The sequence below is a fragment of the Mauremys reevesii genome, linkage group 14 (assembly GCF_016161935.1).
Source record: "Mauremys reevesii isolate NIE-2019 linkage group 14, ASM1616193v1, whole genome shotgun sequence".
Taxonomy (NCBI): Eukaryota; Metazoa; Chordata; order Testudines; family Geoemydidae; genus Mauremys; species Mauremys reevesii.
In genome coordinates this window covers 9,159,184-9,182,719 of record NC_052636.1, presented here as the reverse complement: position 1 = coordinate 9,182,719, position 23,536 = coordinate 9,159,184, and the positions used below count along the sequence as shown (strand labels likewise).

Sequence of the window (23,536 nt, the reverse complement as noted above, 5' to 3'; positions counted from 1 at the left end):
GAGCTGCTCACCACTACAGTCTGTGTGGGTGTCCCCAGAGCTAAGGCAGGTCAGCTCGGGAATAGTCTTACAAGGGGGGCTAGGGAATCTCTTTCCCTGGAAGTTTTTAAGAACAAGTAGGACAAAGCTGTCAGAGATAATCTACAGATACTTGGTCCTGCCTCAGCAGAGAGAGCTGGACTTGATGACATCTTGAGGTCCTATCTAGCCCTGCATTTCTACGATGTGATGCAATATATACACATATAAAAACACAACATACAAAATAAAACCCACCACAACATGATGTCAGGCAATTCGGGGAGAAAAAACACAACCTACACTCCACAGCATAGAATGACAGTACAAAGGAGAAGAAAGCAACACGATGCAAACGATGACATCCTAGGACAAAAGTACACAATGGAAAATAGCTCAACTCAAACCGACACAGCACAGGCACCAAACAAGCTGAGGTTAAACAATTCACCATAAAACTGCTACACAACATGGTGCGATCACAGTTCCAAATGGCACCATGCAAAACAGCTCAGCGTAGAACAGGACACAGCACAAAAGAGAATTATTTCAGTGTAGGCCTGGAAGGGATCTTGAGAGGTCGTCTCCTCAAGCCTCCTGTGATGAGTCAGGACCAAGTATCCCTAGACATTCCCAGACTGGTGTATCTCTAACCTGGTCTTAAAAACCACCAGTGAAGGAAATTCCACAGCCTCCCTTGGAAGCCAATGCAAGGTAAACACAGACCAAAACAACGCTGCACACACACACGCTGGGCCTGGGGTTAAGGGGAGAGGCAAGAATTCAAACAATCTGGGTTCAGTTCCCAGTTTTGACCCAAATTCTCCATGCAAACTTGTTAGACACCGGCGGCTGGCCCATGCCCGCTGACTTGGGCTCACACGGCTCAGGCTGTGGGGCAGTTTAATTGTGGTGTCCATGTTCCGGCTGGGGCTGCAGCCCAAGGTCTGGCACCCTCCCACCTCACAGGGTCCTACAGCCTGGCCCCAGCCCGAGCCCAGACATCTATACTGCAATTAAACAGCCCCTTCGCCTGAGCCCATGAGCCTGAGTCACCTGGCATGGGCCAGCTGGGGGTTTTAATGGCAGGTAGAGATACCCTTGGTGTCTGTTCAGCACCTGTCACAATGGGGACCCTGATCTTGGTCAGTGTCTGTGCAGAGCCCTGCACAACAGGGGCCTTATCTCAGTCGGGGGCTCTGCAACTCCCGGCATTACAGGATCCCAGATTTTGTTTAGGGCCCCTGCAGCAACTGGCAAAATGTGGGAGCAGGATCTCTGTCAGGGTCTGTGCAGTGCCCAGTACAGTGGTGGGGCGGGATCTTCATTAGGGTCAGTGCAGTGCCAGACTCAACGGGGACACAGATCTCAGTCGAGGTCTCTGAAGTGCCCAGCACAATAGTGGCAGTGGTTTGGGTCGCAGTCGTGCGCTGCCTGGCACAAGGAGGGGGCGCGATCTCGGTCCAGGTCTCAGTTTTACCTGGCACAACAGTGGGGTCTGATCTCACCTGGGGTCTCTTCAGCGCCTGGCAGAACAGGGCCCAGATCTCAGTTGGGGTCTCTGCACCGCCTGGCAGTACAATAAGAGCCCTGATCTCAGTCACACACCTGGAGAGAAAAGGGGGGAGATTTTTGAACATTAGATATCAGTATTTCAGAACTGAGGAGAAAATGGGGCACAAACTAAATATTTGCCAATATAAAAGAGAAGCACCAACATCTTGGAGATTGTGTGTCACCATTTAAAGGCTCGAGATAAAAGATGGGAAATTTGAGGGGATTATACAAGGATATTGAATCAACAACAGAGCGGGACGGATTCTTCTCGTCTCACACTCACATGGCCGGCAGGGATCCGGGTGATGTCTTTTCACAGGGGACAGGAGTGGGGCTGGAGTGAGAAAGTCACTATCAGTGGGGAGGGGCTGGCAGTGGGGTCTGGGAATGTGACTAGCAGGTGATGGGGTGGGGGGGCTGCTGGGTTGGGCAGGTTGGGGGAGGGGAAGTAACTGGACTGGGAAACCTGGGGCTGGGCCGTCTCCATGGGGGACACTTGCTCCTCCCTCCCCTTCCTGGCCCTTCCCAGGCCCCGTTGCCAGCAGACAGTGGCCCCCCCAGCGCAGCCCAGAGGTGTCCGTGTCTCAGGGCTCCCCCAGCCTCTGCCCATTCACCCTCTGCCCAGCTCAGAAATCACTCGGGGGAACCATTTCCCACCCGCACAAGGACAAATCCCTACAGGTGGAAATGGGGGAAACCCCCCAAACCTGAGACCTGAACTGGCCACTGGCGAAGGGGAGAGAAAATGGGGCACAATCGGGGCGGGGGAACAGGGAACTTCTCAGGGGTTGGGGGGATGGGGAGGGTCACCCTGGGCGCTGCTCGTGGCTCTCTAGGGAGAAAGGGGGCAGGACGGGAGAGGAGGGGGGTCCCCACGGGAGGGGGCAGCGGTAAATCCGAGGGGATCTCAGCCCCCCCCTTTCTCTCCCCGCTCCTCGTGGGTCACCTGCCCCCCCCGCCATGTCCAGGCTGCACAGACATTTCCCGCCCGTCCCTCCCGCCCCAGACCCGTCTCCCCCCACCAGCCCTACGCAGGGACCCCAGTGGGGCCGGGCCCCTCCCCCCGGCACCCCCCACGGAGCCCCAGGGCAGAGCCTGGCCAGGCCTGGGGGGTGCTGGGCTCCTGCGGGGGCAGCAGCTCCGAGCCCCCCGTGGGCGCTGCCTCCCCCCCAGGGAGCAGATCCCGGCGCTGCGAGATGCCGGGTCCCCCCCGGACACTGGGGCAGAGTCACCACCCGGCCCCGCCCCCGGGCTCGCTCCCGGACCTGGAGGCTGCAGCTCCACAGTGGGGCGGGCGGAGCCCGGGGCGGGCGGAGCCCGGGGCGGCTCCAGCGGGGCAGGGCCCGGGCTGGGCACGGGGGGGTTAATGAAGGGCTCTCCCGCCGCGATCTGCGCATGCCCAGAGCTCCACCGGCACCAACCCTTCTCCGGCCGGGAGAGGCTCCAACGGCCCCGCGAGCCAGGCAGAGCCGCAGGCCCGCGCGCGTTGCAACTCGGCTTGGTCTCTCCCAATGTCACTTCCGGTCCAGGGCGAGTCAGGAACTACATCTCCCAGCCTGCCCCGGGCGCCTCTCCAGCCCAGGTAAGGGAGGTCCTGGGTCCAGCCAGACCCTCCCCACACCGCTCATCCTTTCCTCCGGCCCCGCCCCGTCTCCCAGCCGGTGCCTCTTAGACCCCCCCCCGCCCTTTCCCGGGGAACGGCAGAGCTGGGGGGGCTTGTGACCCCACGCACAACCAGCCCCCACAGCCCAACCCCAGCCCTGACCCCGCCCCGGCAGCAGCGTGTCTGCCCCACGCGTTCCGGCCCCACCGCGCTACCCGCGGGCTGCAGGGCTGGAGCAGCCCCCGCGCCGCGCTCCCGGCCCCGCCATGGTCCCCCTGCCCCCGCTGCCGGGCCGGGAGGGTGGGAAGGGGCGGCTCCTCCCCAGGCCTGGCCCCGCCCCCGGGCCTCACGCAGGGGGTGGGACACGCGGGGACCCGCCTCAGCCCGGAGGGGGCAGGAGAGGGGCCGGGGCTCCCCAGGGGAAAAGCGGGGGCGGGGCTGGTGCAGCAGCTCCCCGCCCCCAGCCCGTGCATTGGGTGTCAGCTGGATCCCAGCCGCTGCAGCCCGCGCTGGCGAGCGCTGCAGCCCGGGGGAGAGGCGGGGTTGCGGGGCACGGGAAGGGGCTGGAGCGGCTGGGAACGGGGGAGAGGGCGGGTTGCAGGGAACGGGGGGTGTTGCGGGGCACAGGAAGGGGCTGGAGCACCTGGGAGCGGGGGTTGTAGGGCACAGGAAGGCTAGAGCAGCTGGGGGTTTGAAGGGCACAGGAAGGGGCTGGAGCAGCTGGGAGTGGGGGGGGGGGGTTGAAGGGCACAGGAAGGGGCTGGAGCAGCTGGGAGCCGGGGGGGGGAGGGGTTGCTGGTGGGTTCCTGCTGGCGGGGGAGGGGCAGGAAATACTGAAGAGGTGGCAACTTCTGGGGAGTTAGGGCTGGAGGGGGGCAGGGAATACCCTGGGTGAGGAAGGGGAGGGGGACAGAGTGTGACAAACCTGCTGGGACTTGTTAACATGGGCCTAGATCCTCAGAACAAACACTTGGGTGGTGGGGGAGAAAATTCCCTAATTTGTGAAACAGGAAATAGAGAAACCAACCCCCTGGGCAGGGCTGGGAAAACTGACCAGACTTCCAGTGCTGAACCCTCAGCCTGCTAGTCAGAGGCTGGTGTGACATGGAAAGGGGGCACCCAGCAGGGAGGTGTAGGGAAGATGTCCCGGCCCCTCACATCCAGCTGCTGGCAGTGGGGAGGGTGTTGGGTTCCCCACCATGGGGTTGTATCAGCCTCTGGCTAGTAGGGGTGTGATGGATCTGCTGGGAGAGACAAGGGGTCGCTCTTTGTTCTCTCACCGTGATGCCCCCTAGCTGCTCTCAGGACTGGGGGGCACAAATTTTCTAAACTGAACCAACAGTTCCTGCAGTTTTCAAAAAGAGGAGAAAAGCAAAATCTGTGATTTCACACGAACAGTGACTGATAAGTGGATAGAAAGTTACCACAGTGACAGGGCCTGTGACTGGGGAATGCCCGGCAGTGCTTGGAGCCAGGACTCTGGCACGAGTTGATCAGAGAGAAGAATCATGGTTAGTAGAAGTTCCCACAGCCCCCAGAGTCCCCAGCCAGGGACTCCAGATACTCCTCAAAGCCCCACCGGCCAGGGAATCCCCACCAGCCCATGACTGTCAGGTTGGGAATCCCAAAGGGTTCCCCCCACCAAGAGCCCCCAGCAGCCAGGGACCCCCCCCAAAAGGGACCCCCACTGGGAACTCAGTTCTTCACTGCCTGTCTAGGACCCCCTCCCCACCACCAGGATCTGCCCTGCCGTTTGTCTGGGACCCCCTCCTCCACCCAGCAGGACCCGCTGATGCTTTTCAGTGGGACCCCTCACTCTGCTTCCCTGGCATCCCCTGACCTAGAGCTGGGGACCCCCCCAGTTCTGTTCATTGGGTATGGCAGCGATCCCAGGAGCCAGCTGGGGAAGCCCAGACAGAGCCCCTGGCACAGCACCAGGCTCCCTCTAACCCCCTGTCCCGCCTCCCCAAGAGACACCCCCCCTTGCTGTTCTGCAGCCACCAGGCCCCCAGCGATACCCACCTCCAGGACCCACAGCCTCAGGGCTGGGCACATCACACCCACCCCCTGAAACCCCAAATCTCCAGAACCCACCAACCTCACTAGGGTACCCCTGCCCAGCCACCCAGAGGCCTCCCCACCACAATTCCCCTTCAGCTGCTATCTCCCCCCCCAGCCCCAGCCCCAACCAGCAACACAGTTAACACACAGTTCCGGAGAAGTGGATAGAGTGACCACCGCCCCCTGCTGGCCAGTCACACAGGCAGAGGGAGCCCTGGGGGATGTCTCTTGTCCAGGAGAATGGAAGGCCTGGAGGGACAAAATAGATAAGAAATGTCCATGGCCTGTCACTACCAAATAATGGCCACCATGGATCCCCCCCAGAAGTGGCTGCATCTTAGCACTGCGGGAAGCAACCCCTCCTGAAGCGCATTTGTCATGGGATTTGGGAAACTTCTGGACCCACACTGCACTCAGAGAGACCTCCTCATCCCGTGCCAGCTGGAGAAAAGGATTCAGCCAACTCTCCTGTTATCAGCTGGGAAACACTGATCCCCAAACAGGGGGTGGCCTCTGAATTTGATGGGTATTAAACGTGTGTCTGGTCTCTTTCTTCCGCAAACATTTTAACAGAGATAAAGGAGGAAGAAATGATTCTCAAAGGAGACGGGAAAGATGATCTCTGGGCAATTTAACCCCCTGCAACAACCAGGATGGAGAATGACTCAGGGCAACAGGTTCCCTCCAATGAAGAAGTTGCTGGGATTTAGAGACATGGGGAACAGCCCCAAACCGGAGAAGATTTTTAATTGACATTTGATGATGACATAGAAAGAGGGAAAACCTGAGATTTGAGATCAGTGTTCAGAAATGAAAAAGAAAGGGTGGAAATCAGAGGGATTTTTTGATCCTATTTTGTAAATTAGTGAAAGGAAAGTGGAACTTCAGAGGGATTTTATATCAGTTGTTGATATGAGGTAAAATCTGAGTGTATTTCACATCAATATTTGATAAACGAATAAAGAGGAAATGGACAACATAAGGACACATTTTGTATCCATAGTCAAGAATCTGAGAAAAGGTGTAAATCTGAGATTTTTTTTTTTTAGTAATTTATAAATAGAGACAAGGAAAAACTCAGGGCATAGTCACTTAGAAATAGACAAGTAGAGAGAAAGTGGGGCAAATTTCTAGGGTTTTTATATGAATCTTTGAGATTTGCAGAGAATACGTCACAAGGTAAGCAATTGATAACAAGAAAATTAATTAATCTACACGAGTTCCAATCAACATTCCTGAGGTGAATTTGGGGGAGGATATTGTGTGTCGAGCCAATGAAGAGTAATACATTTTTGTAACTCTCCTTTGTGCTGCATAAAGTATTTCTTTCCACAAAAATTAAAGCCCAATTGTAAGTAAAATATCTTGCTTATAAAAGGAGCCTGTTCCAGAATTCTCTTTCCTACAGGGCTACTGTGCTCTGATTCCTGACCTCTCTCTGAGTGTTACTGGTGTGTGATGCTCACAATACTTCAGAAGAAAAGTTCTCTTATTGCTGAGTGTCATTTGCATGAATAAAAAGTTACTGATTTCCTCAAATCACACGGAATAAAACCCACCACAACATAACGTCAGGCAATTCAGGGAAAAAACCAACCTCCCCCCCCCCCCCCACACACAAGGGGGGGGGGCAGGTGTCGATCAGGGATAAGAGCTGAGCGGTTCCCACCAGGGTCTGACCGAGGAGCGGGGGGAAAAGCGGCGCCGTTGGCCCCCAAGGCCCCGCCCCGCGGGACCCGGGCACAGGGTCGATCCGGGCGGTGGCTCGCGCGGTCCCGGTACCGAGGCGGGGCCCCGCGCGCGGCCCGGTCCGGCGGCAGCAGCGGAGGCGGGAGACCGGGGCCGGGGGGGGGGGGTTTGGGGTGTTTTATATCCGGGTCTGAGCGTTGGAAGGAAACAGGGCACAGACTCCGCCCCCGGCCGCGGGGAGACAAACCCCCAGCGCGGGGGGGCAGGGCGGGGTGAGGGGCCCGGGGGGGGATTTTACGGGACGCTCCAGCGCACGCGGGCAGTGACGGTTCCCCCCCCTCACACGGGCCGCAGGGAGCCCGGGGGGGAGGGGGCAGTGGGGGAGGGGCAGGGGCGAGACACGGACACACACTCACCTCCCCCCCCGCGGGGATTCCCGCCCCCCCCCGCACCGCCCCAGCTCCCGGCCCGGCGGGGGGAGAGGGTCTCGGGCCCAGGTGTCTGTTCCCCGCCCCCCGCTCGGCTCTTACCGGTTCTGCCGCGCCCGGAGCCTCCCCCCGCAGCAGCCGGAAGTGACGCAGGGGAGGGAGTCACGTGACGGGTCGGGGTAACGACAGAAACAGCCCCCGCTCCGGATTCGCTGCTTGGGCAGCACTGAGCATGCGCAGCCGCACGGAGCCTGCGCAGTAACCGCCGCTGTGGCCGCTGCCCGCTCTCTGCCCTCACCGCTCCCGGCGCTTCGCTGCCCGCTCCGCGGGGGGGTGAAAAGCCCCGGGGGGCAAATCGCAGCGGGGGGGAGGGGCTGCCAGGGGCTGAGCGGGGCAGAAATTCACTGGCCGGGGCCGGGGGGGGGTCGAGCTGCTGCAGGGGCGGCGGGGAGGGGCTGGGGAAATGGGGGAGCCGCTGCCAGACCCTGTGCGGGACAAACCCCCGTTTGGGGGGGGGAACAGGGGCCTCGGGCCGAGCCCCCGCTGCGCGCGCAGATCCGGGGCCGGGCGGGTGGGCACCGGCTGTCTCGGCTCTGCCGCGTGTCAGCCCGGGGTTCCCGGGGCTCCAGGCACCGCCCCCGCCTGTCCGAGCCCCGACCCCGCAGCGCCGCTCGGTCTGTGCCAGCGCTGCGGGCGGCCCCTGCTCCGGCCGGGAGCCCGAGTGCGGGACACACCGGCCAGACCCCCGCCCCGGCTCTGCCTCCCGCCCGGGACTGTGGGAAAGTGTCTGTGTCCGTGTGAAACCCCCGCAGCCCCTTCCTGGTGCAGCGCCGAGCTCCCAACTCCCCCAGCCCGCGTGTCCCCTGCCCCCATCCCCTGCCCCAGCTCAGAGCCTGCCCCCTCACTCAACCTCCCCATAGCCTGCAACCCTCCTGCCCCCAACTCCTCCCCGAGCCCGCGTGTCTGCACCCCCTGCACCCCATCCCTGCCCCAGCTCAGAGCCTGCCCCCTCCCTCAACCTCCCCATAGCCTGCAACCCTCCGCCCCCAACTCCTCCCAGAGCCTGCGTGTCCGCACCCCTGCACCCCATCCCCTGCCCCAGCTCAGAGCCTGCACCCCTCACTCAACCTCCCCATAGCCTGCAACCCCCGCCCCAACTCCTCCCGAGCCCGCGTGTCTGCACCCCCTGTACCCCCATCCCTGCCCCAGCTCAGAGCCTGCCCCCTCACTCAACCTCCCCATAGCCTGCACCCCTCCCGCCCCAACTCCCTCCCAGAGCCTGCGTGTCCGCACCCTGCACCCCCATCCCCTGCCCCAGCTCAGAGCCTGCCCCCTCACTCAACCTCCCCATAGCCTGCACCCCTCCCGCCCCAACTCCCCAGCCCGCGTGTCCCCTGCACCCCATCCCCTGCCCCAGCTCAGAGCCTGCCCCCTCACTCAACCTCCCCATTGCCTGCAACCCCCGCCCCAACTCCCCAGCCCGCGTGTCCGCACCCCTGCACCCCATCCTCTGCCCCAGCTCAGAGCCTGCCCCCTCACTCAACCTCCCCACAGCCTGCAACCTCCCGCCCCAACTCCCCAGCCCGCGTGTCCGCACCCCCTGCACCCCATCCCCTGCCCCAGCTCAGAGCCTGCCCCCTCACGCAACCTCCCCCGAGCCCGCAACCCTCCCGCCCCCCCCTCCCTCCCCGAGCCCGCGTGTCCGCACCCCAATCCCCTGCCCCAGCTCAGAGCCTGCACCCGGCACTCAACCTCCCCACAGCCTGCAACCCCCGCCCCAAATCCCTCCCTGAGCCCGCGTGTCCGCACCCCCTGCACCCCATCCCCTGCCCCAGCTCAGAGCCTGCCCCTCACTCAACCTCCCCATAGCCTGCACCCCTCCCGCACCCAACTCCGCCTCCGAGCCCGCGTGTTTGCACCCCTGCACCCCATCCCTGCCCCAGCTCAGAGCCTGCACCTCACTCACCCTCCCCATAGCCTGCACCCCCGCCCCAACTCCCAGCCCGCGTGTCTGCCCCCCTGCACCCCAATCCCTGCCCCAGCTCAGAGCCTGCCCCCTCACTCAACCTCCCCATAGCCTGCAACCCTCCCGCCCCAACTCCCTCCCAGAGCCCACGTGTCTGCCCCCTGCACCCCATCCCTGCCCCAGCTCAGAGCCTGCCCCCTCACTCACCCTCCCCATAGCCTGCAACCCCACCCCCAACTCCTTCCAGAGCCCACGTGTCCGCACCCCCTGCACCCCATCCTCTGCCCCAGCTCAGAGCCTGCCCCCTCACTCAACCTCCCCACAGCCTGCAACCCTCCCGCCCCCAACTCCCAGCCCGCGTGTCTGCACCCCTGCACCCCATCCCTGCCCCAGCTCAGAGCCTGCCCCCTCACTCAACCTCCCCATAGCCTGCAACCCTCCCGCCCCGAGCCCGCGTGTCCGCACCCCTGCACCCCATCCCTGCCCCAGCTCAGAGCCTGCCCCCTCACTCAACCTCCCCATAGCCTGCAATCCTCCTGCCCCCAACTGTCCCCCAGAGCCTGCGTGTCCGCACCCCCTTGCACCCCAATCCCTGCCCCAGCTCAGAGCCTGCCCCCTCACTCAACCTCCCCATAGCCTGCACCCTCCCGCCCCAACTCCCTCCCAGAGCCCGTGTGTCGCACCACCCTGCACCCCATCCCTGCCCCAGCTCAGAGCCTGCACCCCTCACTCAACCTCCCCATAGCCTGCAACCCTCCCGCCCCGAGCCTGCGTGTCTGCACCCCTGCACCCCATCCCCTGCCCCAGCTCAGAGCCTGCCCCCTCACTCAACCTCCCCATAGCCTGCAACCCTCCCGCCCCAACTCCCTCCCCAAGCCCGCGTGTCTTCACCCCTGCACCCCATCCCCTGCCCCAGCTCAGAGCCTGCACCCCTCACTCAACCTCCCCATAGCCTGCAACCCTCCCGCCCCGAGGCTGCGTGTCTGCACCCCCTGCACCCCCATCCCCTGCCCCAGCTCAGAGCCTGCCCCCCTCACTCAACCTCCCTACAGCCTGCGACCCTCCCGACCCCCAACTCCATCCCAGAGCCTGCACCCCAAACAGGGCCGGATTAATCTTTTGTGGGCCCGGTGCTAAACATATTTGTGGGTTCCCATGGGGGAAATGGGGACATGGGGCAGGGGGGCAGAGTCCTCAGATCGGGGGGCTGGCCGGGGCAATGGGAGATGGGTCATGGCACGGCAGAGACAGTCCCACTCCACCCAGCCCAGTACAAGGGCCCTGTTTACAACCCAGGAGCTGCCAGACCCACGCTGTCCAGCCCAGCCCTGCACTGCCATCGTGCTTCTTCCCCTTGGGGGTAGGCCCATGCTGCACCATGCTACCCCCTGCCCAGCACCCCTCTGACTCCCTACGCCCAGCGCCGCACCACCCAGAGACCCCCACCAACCCCCTGCCCAGCACCCCTCCGGCTCCCTACGCCCAGCACCGCACCACCCAGAGACCCCCACCAACCTCCTGCCCAGCACCCTCCGGCTCCTACGCCCAGCCCGGCACCACCCAGCGACACCCAGCAACCCCCTGCCCAGCACCCCTCCGTCTCCCTACGCCCAGCGCCGCACCACCCCGAGACCCCCGCAAACCCCCTGCCCGGCACCCCTCCGACTCCCTACGCCCAGCGCCGCACTCCCAGAGACCCCACAAACCCCTGCCCGGCACCCCACCGACTCCCCTACGCCCAGCGCCGCACCCCCAGAGACCCCGCAAACCCCTGCCTGGCACCCTCCGACTCCTCGCCCAGCGCCGCACCACCCAGAGACCCCACAAACCCCTGCCCGGCACCCCTCCGGCTCCTACGCCCAGCGCCGCACCGCCCAGAGACCCCACCAACCCCTGCCCGGCACCCTCCGACTCCCCAGCGCCGCACCACCCAGAGACCCCCACAAACCCCCTGCCCGGCACCCTCCGACTCCTACGCCCAGCGCTGCACCATCCAGAGACCCCACCAACCCCTGCCCGGCACCCTCCAACTCCCTACGCCCAGCGCCGCACCACCCAGAGACCCCACCAACCCCTGCCCAGCACCCCTCTGGCTCCCCTCGCCCAGCGCTGCACCATCCAGAGACCCCACCAACCCCTGCCCGGCACCCTCCAACTCCCTGCGCGCCGCACCCCAGAGACCCCACCAACCCCTGCCCGGCACCCTCCAACTCCCTCGCCGGCGCCGCACCCCCAGAGACCCCACCAACCCCTGCCCAGCACCCTCCCACTCCCTACGCCCAGTGCCGCACCACCCAGAGACCCCACAAATCCCCTGCCCTGAACCCCTCTGACTCCCTACGCCCAGCGCCCCACCACCCAGAGACCCCACAAACCCCTGCCCAGCACCCTCCGACTCCCTACGCCCAGCGCCGCACCACCCAGAGACCCCACAAACCCCTGCCCGGCACCCTCCGACTCCTACGCCCAGCGCCGCACCCCAGAGACCCCACCAACCCCTGCCCGGCACCCCTCCTCCCTACGCCCAGCGCCGCACCGCCCAGAGACCCCGCAAACCCCTGCCCGGCACCCTCCGACTCCTATGCCCAGCGCCGCACCACCCAGAGACCCCACCAACCCCTGCCCGGCACCCTCCGACTCCCTACGCCCAGCGCCGCACCCCCAGAGACCCCACCAACCTCCCCAGCACCCCTCCGACTCCCCTACGCCCAGCGCCACACCACCCAGAGACCCCACCGACCCCTGCCCAGCACCCCTCCAGCTCCCTCGCCCAGCGCCGCACCACCCAGAGACCCCACAAACCCCTGCCCAGCACCCTCCGGCTCCTCGCCCAGCACCGCACCACCCAGAGACCCCCGCAAACCCCCTGCCCCGCACCCCTCCGACTCCCTACGCCCAGCGCCGCACCGCCCAGAGACCCCCACCAACCCCCTGCCCCGCACCCCTCCGGCTCCCTACGCCCAGCGCCGCACCACCCAGAGACCCCCACCAACCCCCTGCCCAGCACCCCTCCAGCTCCCTACGCCCAGCGCCGCACCACCCAGAGTCCCCCGCAAACCCCCTGCCCGGCACCCCTCCGACTCCCTACGCCCAGTGCCGCACCACCCAGAGACCCCCGCAAACCCCCTGCCCAGCACCCTCCGGCTCCCTACGCCCAGTGCCGCACCACCCAGAGACCCCGCAAACCCCTGCCCGGCACCCTCCGACTCCTACGCCCTGCGCCGCACCACCCAGAGACCCCAACCAACCCCCTGCCCAGCACCCCTCCGACTCCCTACGCCCAGCGCCGCACCACCCAGAGACCCCCACCAACCCCCTGCCCAGCACCCCTCCGACTCCCTACGCCCAGCGCCGCACCACCCAGAGACCCCCGCAAACTCCCTGCCCAGCACCCTCCGACTCCCTACGCCCTGCGCCGCCCCACCCAGCGACCCCCACCAACCCCCTGCCCAGCACCCCACTGACGCCCTAGGCCCAGCGCCGCACCACCCAGAGACCCCACAAACCCCCTGCCCAGCACCCCTCCGACTCCCTACGCCCAGTGCCGCACCACCCAGAGACCCCACAAACCCCTGCCCAGCACCCTCCGGCTCCTACGCCCGGCGCCGCACCACCCAGAGACCCCACCAACCCCTGCCCAGCACCCTCCGACTCCCTACGCCCAGCGCTGCACCATCCAGCGACCCCACCAACCCCTGCCCGGCACCCCTCCGGCTCCCTACGCCCAGCGCCGCACCACCCAGCGACCCCCACCAACCCCCTGCCCAGCACCCTCCGGCTCCCTCGCCCAGCGCCGCACCGCCCAGAGACCCCACAGACCCCTGCCCAGCACCTGACTCCCCTCGCCCAGCGCCGCACCGCCCAGAGACCCCACCGACCCCTGCCCGGCACCCCTCCGACTCCCTACGCCCAGCGCCGCACCGCCCGGAGACCCCCACCCCCCCCCTGCCCGGCGCCCGCCCAGATCACTCCCCCACCCCCTCAGAACCCCACAGATCCTCTCACTGACCAGTGCCCCCAGCTGAAGAACCCCACAGCCCTCCCACAACTGCACAGTGCCCCACACCTTCCCACCCAGAGCCCCCTACAGATCCCCTCACTGTCCAGTGCCCCCACCACAACTGCACAGTGCCCCCGCACAGACCCCACACTTCCCAGTGCCCCCGACACACACACAGATCTCCCCCACTGACAGCCCCCCAACACACAGAGATCTCCCCACCCCCCAGTGCCCAGCACCTACCCAGACCCACTAGAGACCTACTCTCCCACACCCTAACCCCCAGCCACAGTAGCCGGCCCTGATGGGAGGTGACTGTGTCTGCCAGGCTGAGCTGGCAGCGCAGCCAGAGCTGGTCCTGGGGCAGGATAACTCCGGCCCCTTGGGAGTGGTGGAAGCAGCCAGGCTGGAGCAGGAGCAGAGCCTACCCGGGCCAGGGCTGTGAGTGGCTGAGACTGGCCCAGCCTCTGCACTGGTCCCAGGTGGCTCTTCCCCCGGGGGAGGCAGGTGAGCCCCACAGGTCCCAGGCAGTGGAGACAGCTCAGAGCTGGAGCAGTGCTGGGGAGCGGGGCAGATCCCTGAGATGTGACTCCCGAGATCCCACCCAGCCCACCCACATCCATTGGCCCTGTGGCCAGCAACCCTGCAGAGCCCGCATGGTGGCCCCCAGCTGCTGGGTGATGAGCCCTCTACAGCAGTGGCATAGCCAGGTTCTAACATCAGGGGAGCAAACACATAAAAAGAGGCACCACCCAACATATCCAATTACTAATTACATATGTTTAAATTTGTTATATATATTTATTTTGTACTTAAAATAAAAACCCAAGAATGATCCAGCCACATAAGGATTTGCACAGCCGGCATTTTGCAGGAGAACTTTAGATTATACTTAGATATACTTTTGATTCTAGAAACTAAACGACAGAATACAGTAGCTTATAATTGTCACAGGTTTTAAAAAAATACTGGCCATTTTTCCAGTTACTAATTTCATTTTAAAATCAATCAATGAAATGCACTTTATTTATAATAGATCATAATACTAAAGTCACCAAAAAGGCATAACAAATACAAGTTTTATGAGAATTGGTGAGCAAAGATCTCATAGCTCTTCAGGATTGGACAAAGCAGTAATTTCCCTTAAAGTAGCTTTATTCATGTTTTTTTTTAAAAAAACAGAAGACATCTCTATGACACAGGTTGGCAGGCTAACATTTTTGAAACACTGAGTACTGAAAGTTAGACTATTTAACCAATTTAAGCTGTACACACACACACACACACACACCCTCTCTCCCTCTTCCTGCTTTCCTATCACCAGTTCTGTTACTACAGGAATGAAATCTAGACATCCTTTAAAAAGGACAGTTACCTGTTCCGTAACTGGTGTTCTTTGAGATGTGTTGCTCCAGCCTATTCCACAGTAGGTGTGCGTGCTCACCACATGCACCGGTGCCGGAAATTTTTGGAGCACTGCTGTGACCCCTGGAGTGGCGCCTCTATAGCGCTATAAGGGGAGCTGCGCACTCCCCCCACCCTCAGTTCCTTCTTGGCAGACAACTCCGACAGAGGGGAAGGAGGCTGGGATGTGGATGAGACAAGAGCAACACATCTCGAAGAACGCCAGTTATGGAACAGGTAACTGACCTACCTTCTTCGAGTGACTGCTCCTGTGTATTCCACAGTAGGTGACTCCAAGCTATATCTGATGGAGGTGGGTAGGAGTTTAAGGGTTATCAGGACGGAGTACCACGCTACCAAACCTGGCATCATCCTGTGCTTGGGAGACGATCGCATAGTGCGAGGGAAAAAATGTGGACAGATGACCATGTGGCAGCCCTACATGTCCTGGATAGGGATGTGGGTGACATAGGCAGCCGACGAGGCTTGCGCTCTCGTAGAATGCGCCTTCACTATAGGCGGTGGGGTAACCCCTGCCAAGTCGTAACACGTGCGTATGCACAAGGTGATCCAGCAGGAAATGCGCTGGATGGAAACTGGTTGCCCCCTAATCCGCTTGGCCGACGCAACAAATAGTTGCAAGGACTTCCTGAACTGCCTGGTTCAGTACAGGTAGAAGGCCAGCACATTAGCCAGGAGGAAGCAGAATGTGAGTGTTTTCGACCACAAACCCTGTCCCTCCTGATTCACAACCCCAAGGACCAGGCGGCAGCAAGTCCTGAGCAGGGGCCCAGATGGTCACGTTGTGTGGCATAAACTGCACCTAGTTGCAAAACGGGAGGGTTGCACAATGTGTCGTCACACCTGTGGCAGATTCTGGCTGCAGCTGAGAACAGCGGCTCCTCAGGCGGCTCCAGTACTGCTGGCAGCACGTGGTCACCAGGGAGCAGCTGCTGAGCCTGGGCTCCACATCACAATGTGCCAGAGCCCCGCCCCCAGGAGCTGCCCCGCCCCCGGCCTGTGCCAGAGCCCCGCCCCCAGGAGCTGCCTGCCCCCAGCCTGTGCCAGAGCCCCGCCCACAGGAGCTGCCCCGCCCCCGGTCTGTGCCATAGTCCCGCCCCCAGGAGCTGTCACTAGCGGTCGCCTAGGGTGCTAGGATTCATTCATTCATTCATTCATGCCCGTCACCCCAACCGGGGTATGGGCTGCCAACAACAGATTTCCATAGTCTTCTATCCTGGGCCATTCGCTCTAGCTGGTTCCAGGTATAGCCCATTTTTTTGCTATCAACCTGAAGGTCGCGTCGCCAGGTATTTCTTGGGCGGCCTCTTTTCCGCTTGCCTTGGGGGTTCCACTGCAGTGCCTGTCTGGTGATGTTGGTTGGCTTCTTGCGTAGTGTATGTCCTATCCAGCCCCACCTTCTCCTTCTAATTTCTTCCTCTGCTGGGAGTTGATGGGTCCTCTCCAAGAGGTGGATGTTACTGATGGTGTCTGGCCAGCGGATCTGGAGAATCCTTCTGAGGCAGCTATTAATGAAGGTCTGGATCTTCCTGGTGGTTGTTTTGGTTGTCCTCCAGGTTTCAGCTCCATACAGCCACGTCATCACAGGTTGGCCTCAACATCCACAAGGACAAGACCAAGATCCTTAGGATCAATTCCATCAGCAACGACCCAGTCACACTGAATGGAAGCCCCCTGGAAGAAGTGCAGTCCTTCACCTACCTAGGTAGCATCATCGACCAGCAGGGTGGCACAGACGCAGACATCAAAGTAAGGATTGGTAAGGCAAGAGCAGCCTTCTTACAGCTCAAGAACATCTGGAGCTCCAGAGAGCTGTCTTTGGCAATAAAGATTCGACTGTTCAACTCCAACGTGAAATCAGTCTTACTGTGCTAGGATTCGGGGGGTGGCATTTTGTGCGCTCCCCATGGGGCGCCCGGGAGCTTCCGGTTCCGCTCCCGTTGCACCACCAAAGATGGACCCTCCGCCAACATGCCGCGGAAAACAGCAGCAGGCAATTGAGCAGCTCAATGACTGCCGCTGTCGCCTGCGGCATTTTGGTGGAGAGTCCTTCTTTGGCGGCGCAACGGGAGTGGAACCGGAAGCTCCTGTGCGCTCCATGGGTAGTGCACAAAATGCCGCCCCCCAAATTTTGCCTAGGGTGCCAGAAACCCTGTCGCCGCTCCTGGGTGATGCAGATGGAGTCAGAAGAAGTTGGGCAGCAGAGGCTCAGGGAAATTGAGGGGAACCCCCTGGGTATCCCAGTGTTGGCCAGGGATTATACAGCACCTAGCGCAATATGGGGTATCGATCTCAGTCATGGTCTGTGCAGCACCTGGGAGCCCTGATGTCTGTTTCCTGATCACAGGCACTGGGGATGGAGAGAGGGAAACCTCAGCACCTGAAGGTTTAATGCAGCCCTGTGTGCAGCCCCTGCTAGGGTGACCAGACAGCAAATGAGAAAAATCAGGACAGGGAGTGGGGGTAATAGGAGCCTATATAAGAAAAAGGCCCCAAAATCGGGACATCCGGTCACGCTAGTCCCTGCTGCGCTCATGAGGGGTTGGCTTAGAGAGTTGTAGTAATAACAGCAGCAAAGAGTCCTGTGGCACCTTATAGACTAACAGACGTATTGGAGCAGGAGCTTTCATGGGTGAATCCCCACTTCGTCAGACGCACCAATAGTCCCATATGGGCTAGTGGGCAGGATTCCTGGTTTTCACCCAGGTGACCTGGGTTCAACTTCTGCTGTGGGAACCGTGCAGAGCTTTTGCCCAGAGTGGAGACAGGAAATGAAAGGAACAGGAAGGGATCCTGCCAGCAGGGGAGTTGGACAGTGTGGGGAGGGGATCCCAGAAGTGGGGGTGGGGGGCAGAGGTCTGAGGGGAGACCAGGGAAGGATCCCAGCAGTGTGGGAAGTTGAGAGCACAGGCCTGGCCTGGGGACTGGGGAGAGTGAATGTGTTCCTCTAAACCCACCAACTGCAGACTAGGCAGGACTGGAAGAATTACGTATTTGTTGGTAAATGTCAATTTCTGTGTAAACACAGAACCCAATGGCAAAATATTTCCATCGATAATCATCAAAACTGACCGATGGGCAAAGTAAGAAACATGCTGCTTGAGAACTTACCCTGTTGTAGGAACAGCAGTGATCTGTGTGCTCCGTATCGCCTGTATGCCCAAAAGGTCTGTTACACTCCCCCCTCCCCCGCCCCGTCTCCTCTCCCTCTCTGAATGCCTGTGAAGTGGCTTTCCCCCTCCCCCACTCCTGCAATGCTTGTGGGATGAAGGGGCTGGTTGAACAGCTGGAAGATCAGAAGAGCTCCTAGAAAGACAAGGTGTCTGGGACTCTCATTAGGCAGCACTCACACACCCAGAGCAGGGACCCTGCATGGACAATGGCTGAGGTGGGGTGTGATCAGCCAGATGCAGCCAAGTCATCTCCAGTCCCAGGCCATGAGGAGCAGGTCCTTAAAAGGGGAAGGAGCCCTGTGCTCGGGAGTCACTCACAAGCTTGTACCTCCAATGAATGCCCTTCGCCCGGACCGCCTGGCCAGTGGTTCGCTGTGTTACATTCCATCGCGCCTTGGGAAGACTTACCTTCATCGCACCGTCCATCGCGGCGCTGTGGGACACTTACCTTGCAGAATCCTGACATCTCCAGTGCTGAGCCTGTCCTGGGAGCATGAGTATGACACCCTCCCCCATCCCATCTTTTGAGCTTAGCTGTTAGTATAATAAATGTGCTGTTTTCTGCCAAACTCTGGGGGGGTCATTAGTCCTCCCTAAACTTACTAGCTGACCTAATTTTGGGTAACAGAAGCAACATTGTTGGATCTGTCATTGTGCCAAAGGGGGAGATGGTTGTCTATAAAAGAAGGGTGAAAGCTAAACACAGCCAATGAAGATGGGATTTGAACCCATGCGTGCAGAGCACAATGGATTAGTAATCCATCACCTTAACCACTCGGCCACCTCATCTGAGCTGCTAAGGGCTTGTCTACACTACAGGACTATTTCGAATCTACTTAAGTCGAATTTGTGGATTCGACCTTAATAAGTCGAATTTGTGTATCCATACTAAATACACAAATTCGAACTTCTGAGTCCACATTCACGGGGCCAGCTTCGACTTTGGAAGCGGTGCACTGTGGGAAGCTATCCCACAGTTCCCGCACTCCCCGCTGCCCATTGGAATTGTGGGATTTCCCAATGCATGCTGGGGAAAAATGTGTCGTCATTGAACCGTCAATCCCGCCCTCCCTCTCTTCCTTGAAAGCGCCGGCGGAAATCTGTTCGCGCCCTTCTCTGGTCGGTTACAGCGCGGGACGCCACAGCACTGCGAGCATGGAGCCGCTGCGATCATCGCTGCACTTATGGCCGTTGTCAACTCCTCGCACGTTATCGCCCACCTCTTCCACAGTCAGATGCTGAGAAACCGGGCGAGGAGGCTCCGGCAGCACGGTGAGGAGAGTGGCGCAGACCTCTCACAAAGCAGGGTACGCCGGGCAGTGGAGATCATGGTGGCAATGGGTCAAGTTCATGGTGTGGAACGGCGATTCTGGGCCCGGGAAACAAGCACAGACTGGTGGGACCGCATAGTGCTGCAGGTCTGGGATGACACAGAGTGGCTGCGAAACTTCAGGATGCGTAAGGACACTTTCCTTGAACTGTGTGACTTGCTGTCCCCTGCCCTGAGGCGCCAGGACACAAGGATGCGAGCAGCCCTGACTGTGCAGAAGCGAGTGGCCATAGCCCTCTGGAAACTTGCCACGCCAGACAGCTACCGGTCAGTAGCGAACCACTTTGGCGTGGGCAAATCTACCGTGGGGATTGCTGTCATTCAAGTAGCCCACGCAATCGTTGAGCAACTGCTCTCAAAGGTAGTGACTGTCGGAAATGTCCAGGTCATCATAGATGGCTTCGCCGCGATGGGATTCCCAAACTGCGGTGGGGCTATAGATGGGACTCACATCCCTATCCTGGCACCAGCCCACCAGGCCAGCGAGTACATTAACCGAAAGGGCTACTTTTCAATGGTGCTGCAAGCTGTGGTGGACCATAGGGACGTTTTACCAACATCAACGTCGGGTGGGCGGGCAAGGTTCATGACGCGTGTGTTCAGGAACTCTGGTCTGTTTAGACGCCTCCAGGCAGGCACTTTCTTCCCGGACCACAAAATAACGGTTGGGGATGTGCAGATGCCTACAGTGATCCTCGGGACCCGGCCTACCCGCTAATGCCCTGGCTCATGAAGCCCTATACAGGCGCCTTGGACACTGAAAAGGAACTCTTCAACTACCGGCTGAGCAAGTGCAGAATGGTGGTGGAGTGTGCTTTCGGACGTCTCAAGGGGAGATGGCGGACCTTACTGACTCGCTCGGACATCAGCGAGAAGAATATCCCCGTAGTTATTGCTGCTTGCTGTGTGCTCCACAATCTCTGTGAGAGCAAGGGCGAGACCTTTTTGGCCGCTTGGGAGGTTGAGGCAAATCGCCTGGCTGCTGTTTATGATCAGCCAGACACCCGTGCTGAGAGAATATCCCAGCGGGAAGCGATATGCATTAGGGAGGCTTTGAAAGCGAGTTTCCTCGCAGAGCAGGGTAACCTGTGACTGTCCACTTGATTTTAAGAGAGCCTGATCATAAACCAAGTTTTCCCCACTTCCCAAGGACGTTTTAAAACTAAGGACATGTTTTAGTAATTAATAATAAATCTTTCGTTGACTTTGCATTTCTGTTTCTTCGTTGAAACATGGAAGCATTCTGTGCTGGTTAAGGTGTGCACTGATGGGTGGGTTTGCAGGAAGGGGCGAGGGGTGCCGTCCTTGGATAGGGGTTACCATGACGGCTGTGGGTTTGGGCATTGGAAAGGTGAGGGTGTGGGGAAGGGTGAGTATCTGCCCCTGGATGAGGTCTTTTTGGGGCTCTGGGCACCGGGGAGGATCGTGACTACGGTCCAAATGCATGTGAAGGGAAGCCTGCCTTTACATTCGGGGATGTCAGGCACCAGGACCCTACACATCAAGGAAAGACCCGGGGCAGCATACACCACACACACTGTCCCTGGTGCCTAGTGACTGCAGTCTGTGTGTGCCCTGCAGTTGACCGTGCCCCAATGTCTGTACCCTGGTAATGTGGGCTATGCACTGTAATTAAAAATCCCCCCCCCCCACAAAGTCTTCTGACACGAGAAACGTGACGGAAACAGAGAGTAACAGCAAACCGCTTTTAATAATGTTATACACAGTGGGGGGTTGAAACTTGGATTTGGGACTGGGTGATCCTGTAAGGGAAGAACTTCTACAAATTTACAGCGCGAGAGGTGTCTTGTACATTAGCGCTCTGCTGCGGTGCAGTGACAGTTCTCACGGCCCCTACCGCCCCTCCTTCTTGTCACTTTGGGTGAGGGGGGGACAGGACTTCTTGGCGTTGGAGGGCGGTTGCAGATGCACTGCAGGGGGGCTCTCTCCTCCTGCCTGTGGTCTTGCAGAACATCTACAAGGCGCCGGAGCGTGTCCGTTTGCTCCCTCATGAGACCAAGCAGCGTTTGAGTCGCCTGCTGGTCTTCCTGCCGCCACCTATCCTCCCGTTCCATGTGTGTGCGATGCTGCTGACACAGGCTCTCCCTCGACTGTCTCTGCTCTGCCGCCTCCGCTCTGGAGCTGGCCATCAGTTCCTGGAACATGTCGTCCCTTGTCTTTTTCTTTCGCGTCTAATCTGAGCCAGCCTCTGCAGGGGATGGCGGGCAGTCCGTGAAGGAGCCGAAGCTGTGTGATGCGAAAAAGTAGGTGATTTCTTGAACAAATACATGTTTGCCAACAGTAAACACAGTCTAGTCATTTTCAGTTAAGAAGACCAAACAGGGAACCAAGTCTCAGGAGATCTCGGAACTAGTCCGAGATTTCGGAATACGCTCATTGGCGGCGCGATTGCACTGGATAGCGCACAAGCGAGGAGAGACAGCTGCATCCCTCTTGCACAAAGTCCTGGTAAGCCTTACAGTACAGACTGCTTATCAGATAGTGCTTAGCTGTGCTCTCCTGCTGGAGGCAATGTGCAAAGCAGAAAAGATGAGCGTTATGCGGCATCTCCCGCCAGTGAGCGCGAAAGACCCCTGTATGCTTTTCCTCTGAGGCCTGCAACACGTGGCTGTTAAGCGAGGGTCATTCTTATGCAAAGTAAAACTCTGTTAAGCGAGGGTCATTCTTATGCAAAGTAAAACTCTGTTAAGCGAGGGTCTTTCTTATGCAAAGTAAAAGTCTACCATGCACAATAGTAACAGTACACTAATTCCACTAATTAGATGCAGCACTTCCACAACGACATCACCCTGAGGCGTGTCAGGCGCACACAGAGAGAGCGGATGTTAATAGAAGCCCTGCACAGACCAGGACCCTACGCTGCCATGCTCGTAGAGGCGATGGTCCCCCTCTACCTGAGGATGGCATGGCGCGGAAGAGTGTGCTTCAACGGAGCACCCAATAAAGCACCTCTCCCAAGAAACCTCTTGCTGAGGCTTTTCCAGCTGCTCTCTGAGAGCTTTTTTGAAATATCCCCAGAGGACTATTGCTCCATTGCTGTTTGTGTAGACCTGCTGTTTGTTTAGTTTCATATTTAAAAATGTTTATATAGTATTTCTATTTTTTATATAAATCCCTGTTTCTTAAAATAATAAATGTTTCCCTGTTTGTAGCACTTACCGCCTGATCCTTCCCCTGATTCCGAGTCCTGGTTAACGGGCGGGGACGGTTGGTAGGGGATCTCTGTGAGGGTGATGAAGAGATCCTGGCTGTCAGGGAAAGCGGGAGTGGGTTCGATGTCGCCTGCGCCGTCCTCTAAAGACCCTTCCTCATCTTCCCATCGGCGAACAGGGAGGGGAACTGTCCGGCACACTATTCCGTCCTCGGAGTCCACCGTCACTGGTGGGGCACTGGTGGCAGACCCACCTAGAATGGCATGCAGTGCCTCGTAGAAGCGGCATGTCTGGGGCTGGGCTCCGGGCGTCCGCTTGCCGCTCTGACTTTTGATACCCTTGTCTTAGGTCCTTCACTTTCACGCGGCACTGCATCGCATCCCGGCTGTATCCTTTGTCTTTCATGGCTTTAGAGACCTTCTCGAAGGTCTTCGCGTTCCGCTTGTTGGAGCGCAGCTCCGAGAGCACAGACTCCTCGCCCCACACAGCGATCAGATCCTGGACTTCCCGGTCACTCCATGCTGGGGACCTCTTTCTATTCTGGGATTGCCCGGACTCCTCTGCTGGAGAGCTCTGCATCGTTGCAGGTGCTGCGGAGCTCGCCCCGATGTGCAACCAGAACGTCAGATTCAAACCGCCCAGACAGGAAAATGAATTCAAATTTTCGCGGGTCATTTCCTGTGTGGCTGGCCAGAGAATCCAAGCTCGACTGCTGTCCAGAGCGTCAACAGAGTGGTGCACTGTGGGATAGCTCCCAGCTGCTAAGTTCGATTAGCATCCACACCAAGCCTAATTCGAGCTAGCAAGTGCGAATTTAGCGTTACTCCACCTGCCGGGGTGGAGTACCAAATTCGAACTAAAGAGCCCTCTAGTTCGAATTAAACGGCTTCCTGGTGTGGACGGTTGAGCGGTTAGTTCGAATTAACGCTGATAAATTCGAATTAAAGTCCTAGTGTAGACCAGGCCTAAGACAGGAACAGGAGGAGAAATCTAAGGCCAGCAGCAATAGGGACACTAAGGAGTTTCCCAATACTAAGCGTAAGCAGGGGCTGAATGAGCTCCCCCCTCACATCTAGTGAGGAGCTGGGGGAAGACTTCAGGAACAGGCCGTGT

General features: G+C 59.7%; 1 non-coding gene and 1 pseudogene across 1 annotated transcript; one reads left to right on the top strand and one right to left on the bottom strand.

Moving 5' to 3' along the window:
• The window catches only part of LOC120381796, a 305,764-nt pseudogene that overhangs the window by 95,718 nt on the left and 186,510 nt on the right, over positions 1-23,536 (top strand).
• TRNAS-ACU lies at positions 18,628-18,709 on the bottom strand. Its single transcript has one exon. It is a non-coding gene; the product is annotated as a tRNA-Ser (tRNA).